This window comes from Schistocerca nitens, chromosome 2 (assembly GCF_023898315.1).
Source record: "Schistocerca nitens isolate TAMUIC-IGC-003100 chromosome 2, iqSchNite1.1, whole genome shotgun sequence".
In the NCBI taxonomy this organism is placed as follows: domain Eukaryota; kingdom Metazoa; phylum Arthropoda; class Insecta; order Orthoptera; family Acrididae; genus Schistocerca; species Schistocerca nitens.
In genome coordinates, this window is record NC_064615.1 from 1,059,123,667 (window position 1) to 1,059,146,458 (window position 22,792).

Consider the following 22,792-nt stretch of genomic DNA (forward strand, 5'->3'; position numbering starts at 1 on the left):
ATACATGTTACATTCCAGAAGAACTCGTGAGTAAAGTGAATACGTGAATGTTACCGTGCGAGCTGAGATTACTCATGTTTTATTACGATGAGTGATTTCCGTCTATGTAGACGGGAGTCAACAAAATATTTCCACATTCGGAGGAGAAAACATTGCATTGAATTTTCGTGAAAAGTTCTCGTCGCAACGAAAAACTGCTTTTCTTGTGAACGATTGCCGTCCCGACTCGCGTATCATATCCGTGACACTCTCTCTGCTGTTCAATGATTATAAAAAAGAGCTGGCCTTCTTTGAACTTCTTCGATATACTTCAGAGGAGAACGGACATGTGTAGTGTAGGATATCTATGTAGTGGATTTCTTTCATTGTCTAAACGTCCTACTAGTAAAAGGCAGTTTTAGGTTTAACTACCCCACAACATTTTCAATGTGAAGATTCCCTGGCCATTTAGCTGAATCGACAAGTTTTAAATTTGTGCGATTTATCGTGTAACCAAAATTTAAAATCATTTTTTTTCTGTATTCATGTGGACGATCTCGCACTTTACATTGCTTGTGCCAGTTGGCACTTTCTGCACCATACTGATACCCTGTGTAAATCGTTTTGATCTTCTCATGACTTTACTAGACGGTAAATGACGGCATCGTCTGGAATATTCTGAGGGGGTTGCTTAGATTTTCTCCTGAATCATTCTGTTTCGGTAGAATCCAGATGACTCACCATCAGTTACGTGGAACTGTGACATTTGTGACAGGAAGACTGTAAAAGTGTTGCATTGGAATCCAAAAGTAATGACAAGAACGTTTCCCATTGCTATAAGTTCCTTTAGCACATTGGGCCACTTTATTTCTAAAGTAAAAATAACTATTAAAAATGTCGTTTCGACCATCATTGCAGTGATTCTCAGTAGTCGGATGATGGCGGAATGGGTGCGATATTGATATCAAATTGATTTGTAAATTAATTAAATTGATCAATTAACTATCCCACTCCCACCTCGGATGACGTCATGTGTTTTCCTCAGCCAGCACGTGGGTCCCACCCACTTCCTCGCCCCCACCTACCCCATGAGCGGGAATTTCGAATTTTGGAGGGAATTTCGAATTTTGGCGGGAATTTCCTTGTCCCAGGGCTGTGCCGATGTCCCACCCCTTTCGGGAATTGGCGGTAAATCCAAAATAGCGGTGCTCTTTCCGGGACTCGAACCCTGATCCTCCCAGATGGAAGCCCAAATGAGCCGCCACCGTCTGCCCCCCCCCCCCCTCCCCAAAACAATTATACAATCAGAGGTGTTTGAAATTTGCAGTAATCAAGAGGAATGCAGCATCCGATCACCCTGGGATATATAAGGCGAGCACAGCAGCTCTGCAGCCTCAGTTGCAGTCAGTCAGCATTGCAGTGCCAGCCAAGATCGTCCAATGCTGACCAGCTGCCCCAGCAGCAGAACAGGAAGAAGGTGCAGAAGAGTAAGTACTACCTGTTTAATGTCTGTGTTTACTCTCGTTTGAGGAACATGAAGTCTTTGTGCTGATATTATCACTTGAAACGATTTTTCTTCTTCGCTCATCACTGGATGCGACGTCCTCCAGCCTCTGTCGGGGTCTGCAGCGGTCACGTGTCCCAGCCCGTGCAGACCCGTGACAGCAGCAGCATCCTCGGGTCCCGCCGCGCACCTGGTCCGCTTATCGGAGCAGGACAATGAGATTTTATTGTCGGCTGAAGACACCCAGCCAAACCCTGACTCGCTGAAGTGCACCAGGGACCCTAATTAGCATCTCGCAGGTCGCTACTGGACCCCCATCATACGGGCCATCACAGAATATTCCAGTAATACGGCATGGACAGGATGAGGATGTAGTGGATGAGAAGATACCAATTAAGCCCTGTGCACCACTACTGTTCACTTCGGTGTATGATTTAATCATTAGTGGTTCGAAGCGTTTACATATTCGCATAGAAGAATCCACAGACAGAGACTGGCGAGTTGTGATAGAGATCGAGAATGCAGCTAAAAGTGTTAAAGTGCGGTTTATGGAGGTGGAATGGAATCAAGTGCGTCTTGCAAAAGCCTGCATCAAGCAGCAGTTGACCGCCGAGTATCATCCGAGCTGTTCTCCTCCGGACATATACTGTGCTGCTCTAACTGTATCCATTACAACAGTGTATGATGACTCTCCGTGTGAAATCGGGTGACGCATCTATTCACCTACAGCACTCCACCGTTACAACGTTGTTTAGTCTATAAATGGTGCAATCCATTGTGCTTGAAAGACTGAACAGATGGCAGCCTTGTGTTGAAGTTATGTATAGGGAAATTCCAGAGTATCTCTGTATGAACAATGTGCAGGCAGAGGACTTCGAACAGTGGGTCAATAATGTGCCAACGGAAACTACTGTACTGCCAATAAGTTTGAGAGAAGTACATGTTGAATTCTGTGCTCGCAAGAAGGCTTTTTCATCTGTATTCCGTACTGGAGCTAAGATAAGGAAAGAACCTGTTGGTGTAGTGCACCCATGTGTGATTACTGAATAAAAGTGTTTATACCCAAGTATGTGTTTTATTTCTTACCTCTTGCGAGAACTGAAATTATTGCTAGCAGTATTTTCACTGCAATCATACAACAGCATAAAATTATGTCATTTTTCTGAATTCTCTGTAAAAAGGCATTGCACGCCAGTATCTGACATAGTCAGTATCAAGCTAGTGCATGATCTTCATTATTTTCTGTAAAAACCAATTGCATGCCAGTACCTGATGTAGTAGATTTCGTGGCAGGGTGGATGAAGCATCAAGACTTTGCTGTAACAGCTGTGGTGGCGTGCAAGAAGACCACAAGGTCAATGGTGTACTCCTTCCTGACAACATACGTGCAATAATTATAGGTCCATCCAAGACAAATGTTCTCATGTCGGCCCGCATCTCGTGGTCGTGCGGTAGCGTTCTCGCTTCGCACGCCCGGGTTCCCGGGTTCGATTCCCGGCGGGGTCAGGGATTTTCTCTGCCTCGTGATGGCTGGGTGTTGTGTGATGTCCTTGGGTTAGTTAGGTTTAAGTAGTTCTAAGTTCTAGGGGACTGATGACCTAAGATGTTAAGTCCCATAGTGCTCAGAGCCATTTCTCATGTCGCTGCTAACACATCCAGATGGAATCCGCTTTGAACACGTATGTAGATTGTCAAAACCACTGTTTCAGCCCAAACACCTACTATTACAGGAGATATGGTAGGGTGTACACGGTGTGACATATAGGACATTCAGTGAGAGCAGTGATATCCCTCCAGTCGAAAACGTAAAGCCAAGTAAAATGTTCAGATTTGACGATGTTGTTGTGGAAAACGAAGATGAAATTTGACGATATTTCTGTTTTGGTCGCCATATGGCCGTTGATGTTTTTTATCTGCGTCAGACATATTTCAGAATACCAAAACAACTGGTGAGGGATACTGAAATCTAATTATAGCATTCAAACAGGACTATCTGAATTCAGAGCACATCCAGGTTCATGTAGGAACCAATATGTAGTTCAATGGTTTTGTAAATATGTGTGCACATTGCTGGAATCACTCACAGAAGGCACATTGCTTGAATCACTAATAGTATAGGTTTCTAGTTATTGATATAACAAGAAAACTGAATGATGGCAGGTCTAGAGGGAACCTACAGGATTTTCTACATACACTCAAGCGCCAAAGAAAATAGTATAGGCAAGCTTATTCAAATACAGAGATATGTATACACACAGAATATGGCGCTGCGGTCGCTAACGCCTATATACGTGCTATAGTCGGCGCACGAGTGATGGGACACAGCATTTCCGAGGTTGCGATGAAGTGGAGATTTTCCCATACGACCATTTAACGAGTGTACTGTGAATATCAGGAATCCTGTAAGACATCAAATCTCGGACATAACTGTGGCTGGAGAAAGGTCCTGCAACAACGGGACCAATGACAAACGGAAGAGAATCGTTCAGCGTGACAGAAGTGCAACCCTTCCGTAAATTGCTGCATATTTCAATGCTGGACCATCAACAAGTGACAGCGTGCGAATCATTCAACGAAACATCATCGATATCGGCTTTTAGAGCTAAGGCCCACTCGTGTACCCTTGATGACAGCACGACATAAAGCTTTATGCCTCGCCTGGACCCGTCACCAGCGACAGTGTACTGTTCATGACTGGAAACATGTTGCCTGGTCGGACGAGTCTCGTTTCAAATTGTTTCGAGCGGATGGATGTGTACGGGTGTGGAGACAACGTCATGAATCCAAGGACTGTTCAAGCTGATGAAGGCTCTGCGACGGTTTGAGGCGTGTGCAGTTAGAGTGATATGGGACCCCTGATACGTCTAAATACGACTCTGACAGGTGACACGTACGAAAGCATTCTGTCTGATCGCCTGAATTCATTCATGTCCATTGTACATTGCGACGGACTTGGCCAATTCCAGCAGGACAATACGACACATCACGCTTCCAGAATTGCTACAGAGTTGCTCCAGGAACACTCTTCTGAGTTTAAACATCTATGCTGGGCACCAAACTCCCCGGACATGAACATATTGAGAATATCTGGGATGCCTTGCAAAGTGCTGTTCAGATGAGATTTCCATCCCCTCCTGCTCTTACGGATTTATGGACAGCCCTGCAGAATTCAAGGTGTCAATTCCATCCAGCACTACTTCAGACACTAGTTGTGGCACTTTCGCGTGCTCGTGGGCGCTCTACACGATATTATTCAGATGTACCAGTTGCTTTGGCTCTTCACTGTAGTTGCATGTAGCCATGGAAAGAGATGAGTACATCTGTATACTCATCACCATGGATAAATTGCGAGCATGCCGGAGCTCGGTCTGATAGAGTGCGTGTGCATAGAAAAAACATTCGGTTGTACATGGACAAGAAAATTCAAGCTCTCGAACGTAAAGTCGGAGGCGTACGCAAAAAAGAAAAAAATATTCTGATACCCTTCTGGGACTGAACAATACATTTAATGATCAGGTTAATGCAATCCAAAAGAATGTAAACGACTTAACTAAAGGGGAAATAGCTGTACAGAGAAGGGGGAGCAGCATAAGAAGAAGGAGAAGGGTGGCTATATAAAACCTCACGTTGCACAGAAGCCCGATTAATATTCAACTAGATGTTGATTAAGCATAAAGCCATCGAGGCACGGAAATCCGTTCGAGAGAAGTTACGGTTGCTAAGGTTAGGCCATTTGAAGCTTGGGTAGACACTGTGAGAAACCTTTAAACCAGTTACTGAATCTCTCGATGAACTCTCATCGAAAATGCACAACGACGACGATGACGCTATTGCCAGATTCACTAACAGTCATAGCGACGCTATGATAAAACGTTCGGTGTCACTGGTGAAAAACCGTACACGTTGGGCACGTAGCCTGTAACTTTAACTAAGAACACAGCATACATAGGCGATAGACAGTTTCAAAGAACGCCTGGTCCATTTTCCTAAGACCCACAGAAGCTTTAAATTGTTCGTCTAAAGATCTGGAATTGTATCGTGAAATATTTCTTTTGACTGATCTGCATAAGAATACAAAAAGCTAAGGTACTGTGTAATACAAAAACATTATAAAACCTATATTGGATGGTGTGAAAAATAGCAGTGGTGATGGTAATGACATTCCGCATACAAGAGTGAGCAATCGACTCCCGCAGAATATATATATTGATGACCTCAATGAGCTAACAGAACGGCTACGATTGCTCATGGCATCAGCTGCTCCTGGTAATACAGCTCAATCGAATACAGTTGTTGCAATAATTTCTGAGCTTAGAGGGAGAGGTATCATCGAATAAGTATGGAGACTGTACTTCGACAACTGCACAAACCAGCACGCAAAATCTGCTTTGGACGGCATGTGACAGACAGATGTTGTCGACATGAGGGAATATTCACGTGTGAATAACCGCTTCAAGTATATTTTAATGGTCATTGATGCTTACTCTTAATGTGTCTGGACATTACCCTCGAAAGCGAAAACCGGGAGCATGTCGCGCATGTGTTTGAGCGATTGCTGCAGGCAGGGTGAACTGAATCCCAGACAACCTTTAAAGACAGCACAGCCGCGATTTTTACGTTAGATATTTGAAGACTGTGATGGAGCGGTATGGAATACATCACTACTCGAAATTCATCCACCTGAAGGCGAGTATCGTGGAACGTCTGAACAGGACAGTGAAAGCCAAAATGTGGATGCGATTCAATCTTCGTTGCTCACACAAATGAACCAATATCCTCGCACAAATAATTTCCGAATACTGACGCACCAAACATCGCACAATAAAAATGAGCGCAACGGATGTTCGTGATATCAGATTGCTAGATAGAGGTTACTGGCTTCAAACAAACAGTAATTTAATGTAGTTGATTTAGTAGGTATTTCAAAACACAGGACAGCATTTGAGATGTCATAGATGCCAAACTGGTCAACCGATCTTTACAGTTTCCGAAGTGCAGGAATCTAAACCTAGAACCTGTCTCTTAAAGGACAATAGTAGTACTTAAAAAGCATGATACTTTCATACAAAAGAGTTATAGAAGAGCTCATTACGAGATACGTATCTCGTAGACAGGGTCATATGGCGTCTAAGGAATAATGCGTTAGGAAATGATTTGGTTTTCGCGCATCACATAAAAGCTGATGATTTGCTTTATAATAGGGTGCGCAGACCACGACCACCTGAGTAGCATAACAAGTTTGATAGGAGACACATAAGAGGAGGAGGCAGTATTATTGACAAACTACCAGACGAATTACACATCCCTCGATATAATTACTGCAGACCTGAAACAAAACATCAAAATCAATTGAAACGCAGTGATTATGGGATATATCTGCTCGATGAAGCTTGTGTGGGACACGACATCTCCCATACGCTTCAAATAAAGCTCGTCAGACAGCCAATCGAACTTTAGTTGATAAAGCTAAGGCAATACGTGCGAGAAGGTATATGGGTATAGGTCAACATTTTGCAGTTGAATAAACTATGCGTGATACAGTTGAGTTGGGCCTGGGTGTGAAGAAGGTCAGCCAAGTTACGAGCGCGTCACGTAGGGCGCTAAGGAAGAAGATGATAACCAAAGTGGGCATGAAAAACTGTATCCTGACAGCGACGTATGGAGCTAAAAACGCCCTGAAGCAGAAATGAGTGAGAAAAAGAAGACCGATTAAACTACCCTGAGTTCTACCTATACCCAGACGTCGGGTGGAACTATTCTCTTCCTCATTTCTGCCCTATCCGGTCTGTCGACGGTGCGTCCACTGGCTGGGGGTGCTCCATTATTGCCAGGACACCCAAGAACGCACAATCCTCTCAGGAGCACTTGCAGGAAGCACGAAGACATAACCGCATGATCGAGGCAGCAGCCATCCAGAAAAGGACTATGCTTGAAACCGTACAAGAAAGGACTAAGTGCCCTCATAAACAAAAAAGCCCGCTAGCAGTCCTACCAGACAGGGCGCTTACAAATACGTATCTGCTTAATATTCCGAGGTATGTTTATGCGGAATACTCTACCGAATACTGTGTAGAAATCAGGAGAATGCCGAATTGTGAATCTGGATGTAGCAGGAGGGCCTGGAAATCGTTGGGTAGCATATGTTAAAAAAAGAAATACAAATAACGTTTACCACTTCGACTCATTGGGCGACTGCAACCTCTAGAAGAATTACAACAATACATCACAGTCAGTAGACGTGTTCTACAATTTTCGACGCTACCACTACTTTAGTACATTTGTGTTGTCATCTATGCATCCTGACGTTTACGAATGATATACAAGGACGGGCATAAAGCATCCATTCGCCCTTTGGTGTTCAGCTGCAGTGTCGTACGCTATGACTTTAAAAGAACGATTATCTGTGTTACATGCGAAGTACTCCCCACAAATTGATTTAAGCACTGGAGCTTGCAGTATCGCACTGACTGTGGTGCAGACATACAACAACAGCCGAAGTGTCACATAGGCTGACCATAAACTGCATCTGGAAATTAATGGTACAAACGAAATTGTGGATATTGAACCTAGTGAATACGATATGGACGAATTAACAGAAATTTTAAAACAATCTGAAAAAGGGACTGAGCTCCGTGCAAACATCAGTACACTTCAATCTGAAATAAGGACTGTGAATGCATCGATTCACTTTAAACAGAAAGGTTCAGTAGGCCCACTACTTGGTTTCACAGAGGGGCAGGTTTTGAAGACGGATCCCAGCAAATTTTATAAATCTGATCAGACAGGAGATATTCTCTCTGTCAGTACAATCCGTGTTGAATGTAACATTGCAATGAACTCATATCTCAACTATAAATTGATTCATTCAATTTACGGATTCGCCGGCCGCCGTTGCCACGCGGTTCTAGGCGCTTCAGTCCAGAACAGCGCTGCTGCTACGGTCGCAGGTTCGAATCCTGCCTCAGGCATGGATGTGTCTGATGTGCTTAGGTTAGTTAGGTTTAAGTACTTCTAAGTCTAAGGGACTGATGACTTTAGATGTTAAGTCCCATAGTACTTAGAGCCATTTACGGATTCTTCCCATCAGCTGTAAGAGGGTGTAAGATTGTTGAGACTCCTACCAACGCTATATACCTTCCAGAGACAGTTCATACATCGGACTACATAGAGCTGCGTATTGTGAACCAGAATAATCAATTTGTTGGTTTTCGTGGAGAGGAATTCATTGTACGACAACATCTAAGACAGGATGGGCGTAAGGTATAAAACCAGCGCACACAGCGCACAGCATAGCACGCCGCAGCAGAACGACAAGGTGATAACACGTGCGAACTACCAGTTTCTTAAATCAGTAGACTTGAAACCTCACAATGACGTCGTCACTCAGTATATCTCACCCAGTGGAATATGATGAGCGAATCATACTCCAGGAATACTTTCCGCATGAAACTTAGGCTTCAACGACATTTAACAAGAGCGATGAAATTAGGATTGCCATCCTGCACCAAGACGCTTTAACTGTTCCATGCAAGAGTTTCATATATTTGGATCATTTAAGAAAAAGGATGGTAGTCATACAGTGGGATCATAGCTTACATGTAATGCTTCGCCATTCCTGTTCCAGGTAACACGATATGAACTTAGTTGGGCAGAGACTGTAAGGTTGCCGTAGCATCAACCCTTAAAACATATGTCTCATCATCACCGTTGGAAGTTAATTGTTTAGAAAATGCAGGATGGTTCACAGACGAGCCAGTGGGCAGAACAGCATAATGGTACTGCCGATTTACTGCATGCATACCTCTAAAAATGCTTATGGGGTACTTTGGAGGACATGCAGCGAATTATTATAAATGCTGAACAGGAGCTCATTCTGGTACGGAGCGCAACGGATAGCAACTCACACATTCAAGGAGCTCGAGAAGAGAATCAGGGCATCATCATTAGAACTATATGAAAAATGGCGCACATCACTGTGGCGGACGAGGAGCGTTTGAAGATTTTAAAAGCTCTGAATACCGGTACACATTTGACATTAACTTTCCGCTCATGGGAAGTTTATGAACATCCGGTGCTACCGACAGTGAGAAAACATTGGCCACAAAAACCATCGTGCAGCTGGAAACACTGAGATTCATCATAATTGCATTTCTGACCAATAAAAGGGGAATTTAGAAAATTACACCTCCGTATTTAACAGCTGTAATTTAACTAATCCCAGAGTCTACTTCAATTTCGAATTCTATCTGTATGACAATTTAGTGCTATAGTGGGACCAGAATGTATAGAGTCTCACACATCATATGTGTACAAGGTTCTGTGCTTCTTACTGTGAATGTGTTGAAGAGGGAGGCTGCGTACTCAGTCCAAGGAAATTCAAGGAGCTGGCACCAATCGTCGTAGTAGACTGTTCTAAGCAGAGAGAGATAATTAAATAAGGACCAATAGATCTACGAATCGAATTTGAATCCTCGTCAAATTTCCCACAACTCCTACCAACTGCAGTGTATGTTCTAGTTCTACATGACTGTGTAATTAACTATTGCCCACTTACTGACGTTGTGCAGCATGCTCTATAAATGACCAGAACATTTCACAATGACACCTTGCAATGTGAACGTCGTTGCCGACGTTCAAGGTTCTATGTTGAGTGTAGATAATTCGTATTTAAAGATGTTGAATTCATAGCGTTCACAGAAGATGCTGGTATAACAGAGACATTCTCAGCAAGCTTTGCATCACAGAGGCCTTTCAAGGATGTGAATTGCGCTAAAACCCGGAAGAGTGCAAAGTGGCTAATACATTTCTTCCATGGACTCCATTGCGACGATCCTGGTATACCTTATAAAGATATGATGAAGTCACTACGAACATTCGATCATCGTGATACCATCATCTACGTTAAAAGCGAGGAGAGGATCACATGGGTGCAATGAACCTTCAAGTTTGTGTCTATGCAAGAAATGGACTTCTACGGGTGCCCTGCTATCTGGCAACTCAAGAAGAAGAAGAAGATGTTGAAAATAATGTTGCGCTTGCTTATGTAAATGTAAAATTACTTTTAAGTTGAATTTATTTAAATGAACTTTTTGCCTCTAATTCTGTGTTATCCCTGCTTTCTACTTAGCCCCTAATATGTAGCTTTGCCCAGGTCCTATGTCTGTGACTTTGTTCAATCACACACAGGTGAAATAATTTCAGACATGTTTGCTGTATGTCTTTGGAAGCAGACACGACCACATGCTGCCTGTTCCCAAAAACTTATATGTGCACCATGAAAGGCAAAATCCAATGATCACATTTGTATTTTGTTTTCATCTTTGTTAAACGTTACCTCCCTCAAGTTTCAAACTAATACATTGTGCATCTTTCACATTGATAGGGGTAGGGATTTGTGAAATAACAACAAAGATGTATAGTAATGGATAACAGTTGTTTTATTCAGACATAAATAATCACTGTAGTAATACAGCTTTACATTCACAAATCTTGTTTTTTTTTTCAATACACGAAATAATACTGATTTTAAAAATTCACAGTTCTAATTACTGTTTGAAATATTTTTTATTCACATTTCTTGGTTTTACAAATAATAGTACGGTTGAAAAAATGTTTTACTTTGCACTGCAGTACTTATTACAGTTTTGTATACGCACAGTTTCTCTTTCACTAATACTGTTACTAGACTCCTGGAAATTGAAATAAGAACACCGTGAATTCATTGTCCCAGGAAGGGGAAACTTTATTGACACATTCCTGGGGTCAGATACATCACATGATCACACTGACAGAACCACAGGCACATAGACACAGGCAACAGAGCATGCACAATGTCGGCACTAGTACAGTGTATATCCACCTTTCGCAGCAATGCAGGCTGCTATTCTCCCATGGAGACGATCGTAGAGATGCTGGATGTAGTCCTGTGGAACGGCTTGCCATGCCATTTCCACCTGGCGCCTCAGTTGGACCAGCGTTCGTGCTGGACGTGCAGACCGCGTGAGACGACGCTTCATCCAGTCCCAAACATGCTCAATGGGGGACAGATCCGGAGATCTTGCTGGCCAGGGTAGTTGACTTACACCTTTTAGAGCACGTTGGGTGGCACGGGATACATGCGGACGTGCATTGTCCTGTTGGAACAGCAAGTTCCCTTGCCGGTCTAGGAATGGTAGAACGATGGGTTCGATGACGGTTTGGATGTACCGTGCACTATTCAGTGTCCCCTCGACGATCACCAATGGTGTACGGCCAGTGTAGGAGATCGCTCCCCACACCATGATGCCGGGTGTTGGCCCTGTGTGCCTCGGTCGTATGCAGTCCTGATTGTGGCGCTCACCTGCACGGCGCCAAACACGCATACGACCATCATTGGCACCAAGGCAGAAGCGACTCTCATCGCTGAAGACGACACGTCTCCATTCGTCCCTCCATTCACGCCTGTCGCGACACCACTGGAGGCGGGCTGCACGATGTTGGGGCGTGAGCGGAAGACGGCCTAACGGTGTGCGGGACCGTAGCCCAGCTTCATGGAGACGGTTGCGAATGGTCCTCGCCGATACCCCAGGAGCAACAGTGTCCCTAATTTGTTGGGAAGTGGCGGTGCGGTCCCCTACGGCACTGCGTAGGATCCTACGGTCTTGGCGTGCATCCGTGCGTCGCTGCGGTCCGGTCCCAGGTCGACGGGCACGTGCACCTTCCGCCGACCACTGGCGACTACATCGATGTACTGTGGAGACCTCACGCCCCACGTGTTGAGCAATTCGGCGGTACGTCCACCCGGCCTCCCGCATGCCCACTATACGCCCTCGCTCAAAGTCCGTCAACTGCACATACGGTTCACGTCCACGCTGTCGCGGCATGCTACCAGTGTTAAAGACTGCGATGGAGCTCCGCATGCCACGGAAAACTGGCTGACACTGACGGCGGCGGTGCACAAATGCTGCACAGCTAGCGCCATTCGACGGCCAACACCGCGGGTCATGGTGTGTCCGCTGTGCCGTGCGTGTGATCATTGCTTGTACAGCCCTCTCGCAGTGTCCGGAGCAAGTATGGTGGGTCTGACACACCGGTGTCAATGTGTTCTTTTTTCCATTTCCAGGAGTGTATTATTAATGAAATTCCACCCAAACAAAAGAATTTTTACATTGAACTGGGTGGCTCTGAACATTTTCCAGCCTTTAGCAGCTGAAGTAATTTAATAATGCAACGCAGTGGATGGCTGGAAAATGTTCATCCCAAACAGATGCACTACAATAAACTGGGAGGAGCTCACACTTGAAACTAGTATGACTTGCACAGTTAGCGGTAGGTGAAACTTAAAAACTGTTTTGTTTACACATGCACTCACACAGTCCAAATGCACATGAAATTCAAAAGAGATAAATATGGGAAACGATTTATCCTCTCCTTTACAATTAAATATATATATATATATATATATATATATATATATATATATATATATATATATATATATATATGTGTGTGTGTGTGTGTGTGTGTGTGTGTGTGTGTGTGTGTATGTGTGTGTGTGTGTGTGTGTGTGTGTGTGTGTTGTTATATAAAATTGTTTTTTTTTATTCATACATAAATAATCACAGTAGTAATACAGCTTTACATTCACAAATCTCTTTTTTTTTTTTTTTTACAATTCATGAAGTAATACTGATTTTTAAATTCAAGTTCTTGTTAATATTCGAAATTTTTTTATCCACATTTCTTGGTTTTACAAATAATAGTACAGCTGAATATATCTACATATATCAATAATTTTTTTCGAGCCCCTGGTACTTATATATTCATTCATACATAGTATGCTACTTATTAAGAAAAAAAATAAAAGTTATTATTTACACAGAGGCATCCACACTCAAACACACTCACAAGCTTACATACTGGCACATAAGCAGTCTCACATATAGGCACACCATACATCACAAATAATCAATATTTATACTATAATATAAGAGCAATAGAATTCGGCACAAGCTCTCACTCAGCCATTCACTCACTCTGTCTCATTCATATCGTCGGATTCCCCCATGTCATCTAGCACTTGAAGTAAGTACTGTGAGTATGGTAGGGTTTCGATCCTCTCATCACAAATGGTCATGAGGTGACGATCCAGCTTTAGATTGCAGCACGGTGTACACCTCATGACTTCGCGACTGAATGCTATTTTGCTATACCAGATATGGAACTTGCGTCAGAGCACTGCGAACACCACCGTACAGGCACTGTAAGTAGTCTTCAACCGTGAGGACACGTGATTCTGCACGCTGCACACCCTTAGCCTGCTTCTGGGGGGCTCCGGCTATTGTGTGATATGCATATTGTTTGTAACTTAGACACAAAAACTCCACAATTGGCAATCCATCCACCTCATCTTTCATTAAGCCGGTAATCTTCTTGTTCTGAGGAACAGTACCTTAAGGATTTTTGGCTGTGTATTCCCATGTGCCGAATTCATTTCCGTGACACCTAATTACTTCATATGGATCGCAGTTCGTCATCCAATAGATGAAGCTGTCTGTATCCATATAAAGTAACTGTGAGTGAGAGCAAACAATTGAAGGCAGAGTAGGAGGAGGTGGTGGCGGTGAGCTCCTGTAGGAGCACTCAGGCTGTGGAGAGGGTGCTCGTTGATGCTGCTGCATGCTGGAGCTTTCACCACCGCCATCCTAGGGGTGAGAGATCGTTGCTCTGACTGATCCACCCACTGACGCCAGAGGGTATGCGATGGTGCAGGGACCGGCACTGCAATGGCCGCCACTGCTTCCACTGCCTCTCCTGCAACCACGAGTGGCTCTTTGTACGGCGGTGCATGTCGCTTGGGTGAATCGCTCAGGTGCATGTTTGATGACTGCCCCCACAGCCACCACTCCAGGTACCCGTGCCACGTCAAGCTGCTGTGGTAGCAGTTTCAGTGGCACTTATGTGACTAACGAATAACGGAAACTGTGGGGGTGTTTGTGGCACCTGTTTATCATATGAATAACGGAAAATTAAGTACAACACTGAAGATTTTTTAAGTATATGCCATAAAAACATAAAAAAAATTAAGTAGTCAGTACTCCAGAATTATAATTATATGATGTAACGACGACGATTGCATTATAATCTCCGTTGACAATCTGGGTCCCTGGATTGAGATGTTCCGTCGACCTTTCTGCTAGTTCTTCCACCCAATCAAATACGTATATCCTCCTCCTCATGGAAAGTGGCAAGATGGGACTGGTTTTAGCAGGCGCCATCTCATGCACCCACTAAGGTATTCATCCTCATTTGAACTGTTGTTGTGGAGCCACTGATCCATCTCATGGAAGTCGTCTACGACAAGATACGTGTTTGAGTAAGCACTGCATATGAGGGACGTTCAATAAGCTATGCAACACTTTTTTTCTGAAAACAGCTTGGTTTTGTACAGGATTCCAGTACACCACATTAGTCCCCACTCTTTTGTCTACAAAACCCTGTTTTTCTACACAATCTCCGTTCACTGCTATGGAGCTACGCCACCTAACTGGGAGGACTTGTGTGACGTCATGGTACCACTCCACTGGTCGACGTCGGAGCCAACGTCTCGCATCAATAACCTCCCTATCACCAACCTACTGCTTCCCGGAGTGAGCATTCTTCATTAGGCGAAACAGATGTGAAACGTAAAGATGCGAGATCCGGACTGTATGATGCGACGTGGAAGAACAGTGCGATGAAGATTTGTCAGTTTTTCACGGGGGCATAGACATGTGTGAGGCCTTTCGTTGACATAAAGAAGGGCATTTGCATATTTGTGGCGAAGAACACGCTGAAGTCATTTCTTGAATTTCCTGAGAGTAGTACAGTACAATAGAGTTGATTGTTGTTTCATGAGGGATGCCCAGAAGACCGTCACCATGACAATACTAGATGAGGGTGCGGATTTGAACTATTTCTTCGGCGGAGAGATGGTTTGGCGCCACTTCATGGATTGCCGTTTTGTGTCCGTTTCAAATTGATGAACACATGTATCATCACCTGTGACAAGGTTCCACAAAAGCTGTCACGATCAGACTCGAAATGCGGAAGCCATTCCACGCAAATGGTCCTTCCTTGCCGTTTATGGTGTCTGTTAGGCGGCGAGGAACCCAGCGGCAGGCATCTTTGGGTATCCCAACTGCTGGGCGAGTATGGCAGCACTACCACCAGAGACGGCCAGTTGAAAAGAGAGGTGTTTGGTTGAGATCCGTCAATCACCTCTGTAACCTCCCCACAAAATAAAATAAATTATATGAATATGATTCTAATTTAGTGTAACCTCAAAACAGAAAATATTAACATAAATAATATTCACGTTTAGTGTAAGCTCAAAACAGAAAAACTCCTAAACCTCTCAACAGTAAAAATTATAATTATGTCGTTCACATTCAGTGTAACGTCCCAATAAAAATTGAATTCAGTAACCTGGTAATAAAACAATGTAACCAACCTCTCAATTAAATTGTCGCTCACTTATGACTTTTCAATAATTCACTGTGAATTTAACCTGGTAAATTTTGGACGACAGCAGTGCTGCGTCATGACCCTGAAAGATCATTCTGAATAACAGCCAACACGATACACCATACCAGACCAGAGCAGACTCCATACCAGCAACAACTTACTGCTACAGCTAAACAGTTCCTACTGCAGTCAACACATCTCTCTGGTCAGAGATTTTCTTATACCTTGCATATCGCAGGCAGCGCATGAGAAATACACCGAAATTACATTTGCTCGGACCTCTTACATAACCTTCCACTAGGGGGGGGGCAAAAATTTGGCAGCGATGGTGAGTCAATTGGACTTGCCATGAGCAACAAATTTTTCTAAAATCTACTTAATTAACTAAGTTTACAGTCATAAAAGTGCAGAACATGAAATGAAATAGAGTGCACATGCACTGAGTACAGAACATATCACGCAATGACAAAATGTATACGCAATGAGTACAAAACACATTAACAAATGACATAAACTGCACACGCACTGTATATATTTTTTACCATTTTACAAGAACTAGGATACGCAATGAGTACAAAACATATTAATAAATGACATAAAGTGCACACGCACTATATATATATATATATATATATATATATATATATATATAACCATTTTATAAGAACTAGGAAAGGAAAGGGAAGGATTGCATCATGGTTGTAGCACAGTAGGTTGCACGTAGGTGCACTGAAAGTCCATCTCTTTCTACTGAAGCACAACACCAAGTGAGACAATCTGAAGTTCTCTTCCCTGAAGTATTAATCAGTGTAGCCAAGACACTGAAATGTCGTATTAATATTCAATGTTATCATTTTGGTAGTACATTAGGTACACCAAACAGTGGGACCATAATAACATCTCCACCATTCAAGGTGGTGGACAGCATGATGTTTCAACACCACATTCTTGTAAGGTACATCAACGTAGAATTAGTGCAAAAACCCAATATAGTGCTCCATGATCATGAGGATAGACAGGACAAACGGATATTGCAGTAATTTCTGGTAATTAGGTCAGAAGGTGAAGGACATTAAGTCTTATGCTAGTCATCATAGAGAATTTCACTAGTCTGTCAACCGATTTGAGTAATTGTTGGCACTCATTGCCTAGTTACTAAACATTTCTGTACTATGTATGGAGTATTACAGTACATTATTCATAAGTCATCTGATTACACTAAATATTGGCACTCATTGGCCAGTTACAAACCATATTTATGCAATGTTCAGAAGTCATCATTCAAAACAAGAGCTAATTAATGGCATAGCATTAACATAATTCATCTAGTTATAGTAGTCATTGGCACTCATTGGCCAGTTACAAAACATTTTATGCATTATTTAGAATTGATCATTCAAAGGAAGAGTTAATTAATGGCATACCATTGACATAATTCATCTAGTTACAGTAATCATTGGCACTCATTGGCCAGTTACAAACCATTTTATGCATTATTCAGAAGTGATCATTCAAAACAGGAGCTAATGAGTGTAGCATCAAGCTACTGGTATTCATATATAATAGCATGTAGGTGACATAAGACAAATTTAAAATATAAGAAACAGTGGCATTCATTGGCCAGTTACAAAGTATTCATATAGTTTTATAAAACATTATTGAGTATTATTCAGAAGTCATCATTCAAAATGAGAGTTAATTATTGGCATAGCATTTATAGAGTATAACAAAAATATTATTTACAGAAATTATTGGCATAGCATTTATGCATTATTACAAAACATCATTCAGTATTACTCATAACTCATCATTCAAGTGACATAGGACACATCCAAAATGCAACACACTGCAACTATTACTCAAGGTCCATGGTCCAATAATACATAGATACAATGGATTCAATACATCTGACAAATCTGCATTATATTTAGTACTATAAATATCTCTTAAGCTAGTAGCATTATTTGGGACTGGTAATAATTTTTTTTTTTGCCAGCAATGCATTGCGTTGTGATCGATAATTAATTGCTGGGGCATGAAAATATTTGCTTTTGACTTATTGCTGCAAATAAGGATTAGTAACGTCATTCGTCATGAGTCAGCTGTAGCAAGATTATGAAACAAGTAGAGTATATGTGATCACATTCATGAATGACACACACAAATGGGTAAAAAAAATGCAAGTACTAGAAGAGGTTTAATAACTAACTGCTTATAGCACATTAATTTCATGAATAGCTTCTCCTGGAAAAAATACAAAATGGATTATTCAGCTGAAAAGTAGTGAACTTCGAATTAACAGGTAATGAAACGTGTACTCAATATGTATGTACTCTAGCTGTCCTTTCCAAAACATTCAGTCATTATACCATGCGATATAAGACATACTGTCAAAACGAAATGCAACAAATACTTAAATAACTACATAGCATTTCTTAACTAACAGTAAATATATAAACTTCATCATTATTCTCATCTGCAAAGAAAAACTTCATTATTCATATTACCATAACTTCATCACTATCATCAGCTGCAAAGAAAAACTTCATTATTCATATTAGCATATTCTTCATATAACTATTCATCATCATTCATTATCATCTGCAAAAAAGACACTTCATTATTCATTATTCATATTACCATTTACTTCATACAACTATTCATAGTATAGAGTTTCTTATTTCTAGCATATTTCATCACTAAAGCTAAGATGTGTAGTTCTGTCTGACAGCCTGCATCAATCGCCTCGTATTCTGAAAGAAAAATAAATTAGTTAAGACTGCTATCATACGATGTGTATAGTATATTCTTGTTAATGCTTGTTAATTCTGATCCATTTACTCTTCATCACAAGGTATTGCATTTTCTTTCGTTCATTTCGAAGGTCAAATTCCCATTTCATAGTAATCCACTGTGGTTTGTTTAATTTATTTCTGTTACACGTTATTTCTGTCTGAAAATGATGAATAAGGATTAATATCTTGCATTTACATCATATACCCATTAAAGAAAAACTTGTTTCTAGTGATATAATTAAGCATACAGCATAGCATGACAGAAAACGTATTATGTCATAAACATAGACAGTTTTCAAGTGCAAAAAATGTACACAGAGTATCATAATGTAGTAGTAAAAAATGTAAAATAGTCACGATGTTGAGATATGATAAGGCAAAATGTCCAAGTCAAATGGTGTTTGTTATATCTTAAAGATTTCGTAGTGCATATAAACAAAACAGGAAATCATACATACTCGAAAAATGGAAAATGTGCACGGTCTGATATATAACGACAAGAAAAGCGAGCTGCTAACCTTATCTTCCCGGGCACTTGCCAAGAAAAAATACGATAATCATCAGTAAGTAGTCACATAGATAGAATTGCATAAGTGGTCATAAAATATGTAAGTTTATCTGGAAAAATGTGCACGGTCTGATGTGTAACGACAAGAAAAGCGACCTGCTAACCTTACCTTGCCGGGCACTTGCCAGGAAAAAATACGATAATCATCAGTAAGTGTTCATATAAATATCTGCAAATGGCATTACAGTGCGACAAATCATAAAGTATGTTCATTCAATAAAGGGTTTAATATTGGAGACATGGTGATTGCCTTTACTTTTTCTGTTTCTCAAAGTTTCGACGTGTACTACATTGGGGTAAGGAATGCTGCGAATTCTGTATGGACCTGCATATAGAAGCTCAAATTTACTGCCTCTACTCTTTCCTCTGTTGAATAAATAATGTGTACGTACTAATATCTTCTGTCCAATGTGAAAGTCACGGCGAGTACAAACCTGTTTTTGCTGTCTTCTCCGGCGCTCTGCGGCACGTTTGATGTTGTTCAGTGCAATGTCAGTTATGGTGTCGCAGTCGACGAGATGTAGGAAAGGATACTAATTCTTTAATTTTGTTAGGTGGTTCAACATTTTTCAGTATAACTGTCGGAGATAACATAGTAGACTCATTTGGTATATGGAGTTAATTACATCCTGGAATGACAGTATGTGTGTATCCCAATCAATATGTTCTTTATAGCAGTATATTCTACATAGTTTACCAATTTCTTTCATTAGTCGTTCACAGGGGTTCGAAGAAGCGTGACACTTGGATATATAGATCGGAGAAATGTTTCTTGTTCGTAACATACGTGTCCATATAGCAGATCGAAACTGTGGTCCATTGTCGGAAATTACTTTCAATACATGCCCTACATGAAATAGAAAATGTTTTATAAATGCTTTCGAAACAGATTTAGCAGTAGCTTTGCGTAACGGAGTGAAGGTAACAAATTTTGAAGTGAGTTCAACAGCGACAAAGATGTAGCAAAAACCTCTATATGATCCGGAAATCGGACCAAAAATGTCTACAGCGGCCATGTGTCTCGATTTAACAGGCACAATGGGATGTAACGGAGGAATATGTGAAGTCGTGTCTGACTTAGCTTTCTGGCAGATTTTACATGACGCTAAAACTCGTCGAATACGTTTCTCCATGTTGGCAAAATAACAGTTCTGTCTCAGTATAAGAAAACGTTTGAAACACGTATGTTGTGCGGCAGCGATGATGAGACATTGTAGAATCTCTGACCAGAGCTGTTGCGCTCGAGGCGCAGTAGTGCTGTTGCAGTAGTAGCGAGCTGTCTGTCGAGTGCAGTACATTAGTCTGTCGGCAGTTGTAGCCGAGTAGAGTTGCGATGTAGTTGCGAGAGAGTTCAGTAGTGGTAGCCCAGAGCAGTCGGCGGGCGTCGGCACCGCAATGGTCGAGATTCAGGATGAGGTATATTTTTATTAAATAACTATTCATGCAGCTTTGCGCTCATCAGATAATCTAGTGTATATTCATTGTAATTGACTTTAAAGAATCGCCCCAATAATAATTTTGATTTCAAAACAATTTTTAACAAAAAAAACTCATTTGATTCCCTTGCATTTCCTTAAAGAAAGTTTTCAGATAACTTTAAAAAAAAAATAATTATTGCGATGCATTTCGTCCAAGCTGTGGCGCAGAATAAGAGCAGATATTTCTCATGCAGACATACTGAGGTAAGAGATTAATTCTGATTTTTGCACAGGGCCAAAGACTGACGTTTCGGTCTATTTGCATTTTCATTGTCACTGAGATTTTATTATCACTGAATGGACTTTCATTTTGTGAGAAACTTATACTTGGGTCAGATAGCTAATTTTTATTTAATTGTCTTTGTCATTAAAATTTTTGCGGGAAGGTTACACTTGGCTCCATTTCTATTAAGTATTGTCTTTCGAATATTTTTGTGGGGAGGTTACACTTGGCGACACCCGGTCCAGGATCGTATTTCGTGAGAATCCTTTGAAAAACAGTCAGATATCTGCTCTTATTTGCTTAAATATAATTAGAAATTGGCGCAACGCTTTTACTAATTTGTGACTTTCTTTCCTCAGATCATCGGCAATTCGTTGCTCTGTTGTATTTGAGTGTTGCTTTTTGCATTGTGTTTATTTGTTTTGTGATTTATTGTGACTATTGTAAAAATGCCGCGAAAGACTATTAATAGTACGTCGCGAGGTGTAGTGAACGAATTTACCGACTTAAACAACGTGACCGATAGTACTAGTGACATGCAGTGTAATGATGACAATCCTGCGTTCACTGACAATCAATGCGTTCCAACTACTAATGATGACTTTTGCCTTAATGATGAACAAGCGAACTCAATTGTCTCCACTGTTAATTTGACGACAATTGATGTCGCGGGGGGCTCTATTGTAATGAGCGCTGCCCAGTTTAATACACCCGGTTTGGAAAATTCAAATAACGTACAGACAAATTTCTCTAATGAAAATGAGCAGGATACACAAAGTACGCCGGATTTATTTAATTCCGAAATAATGTCTGTCAGTAGACATCCGACTGACAAACCTTTTTGTGAATCTCAGAATAACCAAATGGTTACGGAAAATGAGACAATTCCAGATCCACCATTAAACAACACAGTGAATGGAGTAGATAATGTTACATTGGGTCAAATTATGGCAATATTGCTACAAAATAAGGAAGAGTCCAAACAACAGAGTGAAAATCTCAAACAACACTTAAATGAAAAATTAGACAACAATTCCAAACAGTTAAATGAAAAATTAGACAACAATTCCAGACAGCTTAGTGACCAAATTAGAGCCGTTGCCGCGCAGTGCCATGACACTAAGGAACAGTTACGCGAGGAAATTGAGGCTTATTCACGAAAAAGTAGCGAAGAAATTAAGTCTGTTGCTCAGGAATTAAGGGAATTGCAAACAGCTGCAACAGAAACACTCAGAGACGAAATTAGCGGAGTCGCTAAACAATGCTCTGAAAAAACTACACAATTACGCGACGAGTTTAAAGCAATGACAGCAGAACTTTCGCGCTCAATGGATGAAAAGATTGACGCGAAATTCGAACAACAGAACACTCAAATTAACGAACGTCTTAGTCTTCACATAGAAAACAGTGATACGCGTTTCCGCAGATTTATTGATGATCAAAATAAAGTAAAACGTCAAGTAATGGAAACAATCACTGCTCAGAGACAGGAAGACAAACGTAAGATGTTTGCGAAAGCGAAAACATACGTGGACAACAATATTGCTACAGTGTCCGACGAAATTAATACCATCAAACAGTCGAACACAGAATTACGTGATGAAATTTCGGATCTTAAATCGATAACAGACACCTACACAACAGATTTTCAAACAGTGACCGACAGACTCGAACAATTAGAACTAACACAGAATTCCGATGTCGTCAAAGCTGACGTTAGAAAACTGAACGAAACTACACGCAAGTTGGAAAAACAGATTA